We start from the raw sequence: 7,847 nt of genomic DNA, 5'->3' as shown, positions 1-7,847 counted from the left end.
TTATTTCTAACTATTATTAATTTATCTTCTAATATTTATTTACATTAAAAATTTAAAATAAGTAGTTTACAAATCATGACTGCGTGGATTGATGGCATCTTTCCAGCATTCTATGCTAGCAGCATTTCCCCTTTGGGTCACATAAAAATATAATGTAACTGTTAAGTATTTGAATGTTGATGATTTTTGGATTAGGAGCGAAATCGTCCAAAGGAAAATAAATAAGTATAAATAAATCGTATAACCAATACTTCGTTCAAACGTTTATGGCTCATTTAATATTGATAAGAAATCTTTTTTATAAGGCTCCATCCAAAATCTTTCAAAGTAAGACGCCATTAATTCAGTTGGGAAGCTTAAAAATCCTTAAAGCCGAAAGGATTCTCAGCGGCTCGGGCACCTCATATATTATTCAGTCTGCGTCCGAGACCGTAAATGAAAAAGTTTCAGTGTTCAATGACTGTTCGAACACCGCCAAAATACTCGCAAAACCTCTGACTTATAAAAAAATACATTTGACAAGTTCATACAACTCGGTCAAATTCATATGTAAATTGAGGAACATGTTATACGTCAGATATATTTAAATCAAACAATTAAAAAATCTTACTTTTTTATCTTTATTCTTGATATATACATATTTTCTTTTAATATCAAGCGGAGCGTGAAATATTAAAATGATAATCGATTTAAAATATAATGAAACTCATACTCGTTATATATATATACTGAAAATGTTTACACTGTCAAGATTTGTAAGTCAGAGTTTCTAAAACATATGTATATGTTCACAAGTCTAACTCACCCTACAAGTTTTTCAGAAATTATATTATTTAAAGCTTAATTAAAACTATTTGAGATTATTAGATGAAAGAAATGTTTTGAATTGTTTGGTATACACTGTTTGTTTAAATAAAACAAAAGTAGAAAAATATCGATGACGTCATAAGTTATAAAATCCAAAGCTGGTATATCAATTAATTTCTCAATTCTACTTCAAATGTTCGTATCGAGTATCCGAGGAAAATTCGTTATACCTCGGTCCGCATCGACTACTTCAATTCGATTACGTTCGACTTCAACCGGACATTACGAAATGCGATATCTGCTAAAATAGAAATTCAAAACACTATTTCCTTTAATGCTATTTTAAAATTATTCGATTATAACATCGATTGAAAATATTTCAAACCGCAATGAACATTTGCTTTTTTTTTAAAAATAATCTTTAAATGTCTACTCATGTAGCCCTTAGGGTACGATTGTGTGCTTGTGTTTATAAAATCAAATCCGAAACTAATATGAGTCAACTAAAGATTACACTAACAATTAAAATACTTCCTGAACTCAACCACTCAGCTGAACACACCAGATTTGGAATTCACCACGCATTTATAAAATAAAGGCGTTTTTCCCCGTCTTCTGTTAAAACTTATTATTTTATATAAACATTTAATGAAACCTTATCTCGGTTGTTCTAAAGTGTTATTTAAGTTTAACATTCAATGCAAGTCAAGCGCAAATACTACTAAAATTCAGTGTCTATAAATTGCCATTCTTGTCACGGCCTCATGAATATATTGGGTAAAATGTTACGTTCGATTGAAAAGTTTTAGAAACGAACTAGATTAGTGTCTGAGACAGGAAATTGTGCGAATATCGATATAGATGGGAATTGGAAAGAATCTATAGGAAATGGGACGGCTTTTCAACGTACGAGAGCATCGAATTTATAAAATCTCAGAAGAGTATTAGCGATCGAAAACTTGTAATTTGAATATTTTATGAGCATATATTTACTTTGTACTGTTTAATTATAATTTTTGTTGGCTTTTTCTGTATTTACCAATTCTCTGAATTTTTTATCGATTTAGATAGGTATTATAAATTATAATACCTAAACTGATACTCTTTATTCAATTATTGTCTTTGCTAATATCTGCAGAATACAAAAAAGTAATCTAATCGGACGTCATAGGAGCCGAGTGCTTAGCCGAGTGCCTACTAGCTTAATACAAAATATGGGACATATTTTGTATTAAATGGTTGTCTACTTGGTGGTAGGGCTTTGTGCATACCCGTCTGGGTAGGTACCACCCACTCATCAGATATTCTACCGCCAATCAGTAGTACTCAGTATTGTTGTTTTCCGATTTGAAGGGTAAGTGACCCAGTGTAACTACAGGCACAAGGGACTTAACATCTTAATTCCCAAGGTTGGTGGCGCATTGGTGATGTATGGAATATTTAATATTTCTTACAGCGCCATTGTCTATGGGTGGTGGTGACCACTTACCATCAGGTGGCCCATTTCCTCGTCCGCCTACCGATAACATATTTAAAAAAAATAGCAAGCAAGTATTAATTGACATTTAGCATATCAACAAAACATATAATGGCGTAAAATCAACTTAACTAACTAGAAAGCCCGACGGAGAGATGACTGCAGACAGCGAACAGATGTGTCACACGGAGGCAGCCGGCCGTAAAAAACCGCCAGTGTTTGTTTCATTGTTAAATATAATATACACAAAATACCCTTGAAATAAATTAAATAACTGCAGACGAGTAATGATAGATAATGGATCTTATAATTTTATGAATTAATTTGCTATGAGAACAACTCTTGGGAAACTCTAAACGATATTAAAATATTCACGCCTGATTTATAATTCAAAGGCTATTCACTCCATAGTCTGTGTTGAATTCTTGTTTGTATTTATTAGTAGTAATGTTAATGGGTTCACATTTACAATACTCCTGATAAATAATTAAATATCGATTATAAATTTTCAAAGTTACCTGAATTGTGAATAGATAATTTGTCGAAATCAAAAGTATTGGAGTATTATATCGAGGTTACTTTTTATGTCATATTTTTTATCTGACGCATACAAAATGTGATTAGTATAACTTAGACGATATTTTGATTTTGTGTTTAATGTAACTTACTACTTACGAGAACCGAGATGCCCCAGTGGTGCGAACGCGTGCGTCTTAAACGATGATTTCGGGTTCAAACCCAGGCAAGCACCATTGAACTCGACGGTGAAAGGAAACATTGTGAGGAAACCTGCATATGTCTAATTTCAACGAAATTCTGCCACATGTGTATTAAACCAAACCGCATTGCAGCAACGTGGTGGATTATGCTCCAAACCTTCTCCTCAAGGGAGAGGAGGCATTAGCCCAGCAGTGGGACATTTACAGACTGTTAATGTTAAAATGTAATGTGTAATTTACTATATCCCAAGTCAACTTGTATACCATTAAGACACTGAATCTTTCTTTCCTTTATAATGTGTATTTCAATTGTATTATTTACAAATGTAATTGTCATTTTTATATTATTTCATAATCGTAGAAGTTTGTAGAAAGTATATCTATCGACCTAGTATTACTTAAATCCGAGCATCGTTGTAAGAAAATAATGGTACTTGACTGTTTTGACCTAGGTTTCAAGTGTTCTAGTCATTGGACCATCTTCATCCTCCTGCCCTTATCCCAATTTTACTTGGGTCAGCGCAGCATGTCTTCCTCTTCCATACTTCACTGTCGGACGTCATCTCACAAGTAACATTCATTCTAACCGTATCGTCTTTCACACAATCCACCCATCGTTTCTTTGGTCGGCCCCTACCTCTTTGTCCATCCACATCCATTCTCAAAACCATTCTCACAACATTGTCCTCATTGGACCATCTTGACAATGCTAAAAAATTACAACGCTTTTACTTTCAAAGATCTAATTAAGAGTTATGATAGAGAACTGAATTTGTAATCCACTTAGATCTGCATAAAATTACTTTTCAATGAATCGAACTCCCCGATTGTTATAATGTAATAAACCGCTATTTCGGGCTCTGACAATATATTACTTAATAGTTAAGAGTTTAATCGATAATGAGCGGACCGTCGGGAATTATTTTCATTAGTCTGAAAGCACGTGTGGATTGTTTTGAACGCTCTTCAATTTGTGAGGATGCTTTTAAATACGAGCGATTTTCGTCGTCATTATTGTTAAATTTTTCAATGACGCCTCATAATAACGAACCGTAAAATTGACTACAAGCTTCTTCCCCAGTTAGCTTCGTATGCGATTTATTGGAATTATTAGTCACATGTTGATCTGCCTTTTACGCCGATTACGATGATGAGTACGATTACGATACACCATTCTTATCAGGAATGGAATCATAAAATCACCTTATATTTATCATATCTTGGGCATGCAATGGAGAAGTTATCATCCATTCGACATTTGATCTTTCTAACTGTGTTCTTGTGGTGGAGTTTGAGTGGTGAGTAAGTCTTCAAGGTACAAACACAAGATCAGTTCTCAGATGTCGTTATTGCCGGCGTATTGATTGGGTAAGTACAGGACCAATGGCTAAATAAAAATAAAATAAATTACTTATTATTAAAAAGTACTACGTTTTAAGGTATATACAGTAACACGTTATCAATGTTTAGAGCGTAAAGATTTTTTCCAATTAGCATTAGCAGCCCGTAAATGTCCCACTGCTGGGATAAAGGCCTCCTCTCCCTTTGAGGAGAAGGTTTGGAGCATTTTCCACCACGCTGCTCCAATGCGGGTTGGCGGAATACACATGTGGCAGAATTTCGTTGAAATTAGACACATGCAGGTTTCCTCACGATGTTTTCCTTCACCGCCGAGCACGAGATGAATTATAAACACAAATTAAGCACATGAAAATTCAGTGGTGCCTGCCTGGGTTTGAACCCGAAATCATCAGTTAAGATGCACGCGTTCTAACCACTGGGCCATCTCGGCTCCCACATTTTTCCAATGGCCGAACATATTTCACGCAAAATGTACACCTCGGATCTGAAAACCTTTTAGCTATCCTTAAAAAATAAAAGTCGAAGTTAATTCATGGGCAGTGCTTTTACGAGCAACAGAAAGGATCGGTCAAGAGGTAGGCCAAACTTTATGTGCGATCCAATATTAACGCGATGACTGCGTCGCCGAAGATATTCCAACTTTATAGATGCATCGTAAAACGGAACGTGAATCTTTCAGTTAAGTAAATAATCCAATATTTACAAATGGAAATAAATAATTATATTATATGAGTAAATAGTTCAGAATGGAAAGTAATATTTTTTCTGGAAAATAAATATTTCCTCGGGGAATCCATATTTAGCAGCTAATCCGATTAATAACTTGGCTAAATATTCTTAACTGTCTGAATCGTAATTCTTTTCGACTCTTTTGCCTTCGATTGCTTATTATATATACAAACACACTATTGTTATTATACATAAGCATAATCACTCATATATACACATAAATTCTGTTCGTATAGCGTTCTGTAAGCACGTATATTATCTGGTTCCTATATTCAATAAGAGATTTGTCTTCGAGGCATCTCAATAATAAAATCATAATGATGTAATCTCTCTACGGATATATTTGACATATAAATATTATCCGCAAACGTATTAATTGTAAATACTGTTGATTGTGTTAATAAATAAATAAATGACTATTGTAAACAATATCTCGTAAGTTTCGATTTGTCTCATGTAAGTGATGGAAAAAAAATCTGCATTCAGTAACTGGTTTACAATGTTTCTTTGAATAAAGGAGCCGAAAATAAATAGGTGCAATTCATTACTCTCCCTTAAACAGAAAAATATTGTATTTCTAAGTTTTGGATTGACTTAACATTTTTATAGTATGGACATACTACTGTCATACTTACTTCATTACACATAATAAGTTAGTAATTAATAATAATACATATTATTATGCTTAATTACGACAAAAATATACTTTAAAAATTATCCAAGCGGCATAATTTACAAGAATATCCTTTTAATTTTAATTTAACATTGAGTAATTGAGACAATTGTGTCTCACAAAATTAGTAGATAGCATTCTATCTTTAGTACATGAAATAAGTTATCTATACCAATATTATAAAAGCAAAAGTAACTCGGTTTTTCTGTCTGTTCGTCTTTCACGACCAAATCGCTGAATCGAGTTGATGAAAATTGGTATTAAACAAGCTTGAACTCCAAAGACAGGCTATTTCTCTATGCCTAATATCTGAAAACTAACCCCTAAATCAACCAACCCGCATTGGAGCAGCGTGGTGGAATATGCTCCAAACCCTCTCCTCAAAAGCATTAGGGTTGTCTGGAAGAGATGGCTAATTAGCCATAAGTCCGCCCATTGTACAACACTTTTTAGTTTTTACGTTTTTTATTTTTTACTTTTATTTTACTAATTTTGTTTTACTTTTATTTCTGTGGGTTTCGTTTTGTGGTGTACAATAAAGTATATTTCATATTTCATATTCATTAGCATTAGCAGCCCGTAAATGTCCCACTGCTGGGATAAAGGCCTCCTCTCCTTTGAGGAGAAGGTTTGAAGCATATTCCACCACGCTGCTCCAATGCGGGTTGGCGGAATACACATGTGGCAGAATTTCGTTGAAATTAGACACATGCAGGTTTCCTCACGATGTTGTCCTTCACCGCCGAGCACGAGATGAATTATAAACACAAATTAAGCACATGAAATTTCAGCCTGCCTGGATTTGAACCCGAAATCATCGGTCAAGATGAACGCGTTCTAACCACTGGACCATCTCGGCTCTCTCCTCAAAAGGAGAGGAGGCTTTAGCCCAGCAGTGGGAACTGTACAGGCTGTCAATGTAAAAAAAATAAAACCCCTAAAACGTAACCGAAGCCGCGGGCAATGAATAGTAATGTATATTTTATACTTAAAATATAATATTTTAAACCTCAAAAGCGTGACAGCTCTTTATGTCTGATGATCACATTTTTTTCATTGTTATTATTGGCAACGACGCATAAAAATGATTACACACTTGGGAATCAGTTCTTTATCATAATATGATGAAGTCTTTCATAAAATGTAAATTGCTTATATAATATTTAAAAATAATTGTTTGTCTGTTTATATTTTACGATTGAAAAGACACAAGTTACTTATTCAAACGATATGAAACTCTCATATTACGATAGATTATAATTCAGAATAAGATATTTTGATCAACTAATTCAAACTTTGGGAACGATAAAAACATAGAATATTTCTTCATTACACAGTATAAAACAAAGTCGGCTACCGTTGTCCGTCCCTATGTATATGCTTAGATCTTTAAAATTACTCAACGGATTTTGATGCGATTTTTTTAATAGATAGATTGATTCAAGAGAACGATGCAAATATAAACCAAAATAATGTGCTACAGTATTGTACCACTTAAAAAGTCTACAAAGAGTCCGCGATGGTATATCTCTATCTCTTAAGGATAACCCACAACAACCATTTTTTATCCTTTACTTTTTACGAGACATTATGGCTTTTTTTCGAAGCGATTTTAAGCAATACAACATCCAATCCTTATCCAATTATGTACCTTAAATACATTGTCCATTTAATGTAGAACAATATGGCCCTGTACAACATGTAATTTAAATGAATATTTTCGAAGATATTACAGATTTAAAACGCAGGGACATAGCTGTTTGTATTGTCTAATGCCTGAAAAACTGTGAACGTTGTAAGACATCCTGTAGTATATTTAGTACAAGCATTGCACCCGTGCGAAGCCGGGGCGGGTCGCTAGTATTTCTATAAAGATCTACAGAATGTTCGAAGATAGCCCATATTTTTTAGTAAAATAGCAATGCGAGTTATTGACTAAAATTAGCTCTAAAATTTAATTATTTTTATGTAATCAGCTAAATAAAAGAACTAGTGTGCCGGCGACTACGTGCGCGTTTGAATTTAATAAAAATATTATTGTTGTAGCTAAATTACTCCTTATTACATCAGCTATCTGCCA

This window comes from Vanessa atalanta, chromosome 13 (genome assembly GCF_905147765.1).
Source record: "Vanessa atalanta chromosome 13, ilVanAtal1.2, whole genome shotgun sequence".
Lineage (NCBI taxonomy): Eukaryota > Metazoa > Arthropoda > Insecta > Lepidoptera > Nymphalidae > Vanessa > Vanessa atalanta.
The sequence above is the reverse complement of the archived record's forward strand: the minus strand, read 5'-3'. Positions refer to the sequence as shown.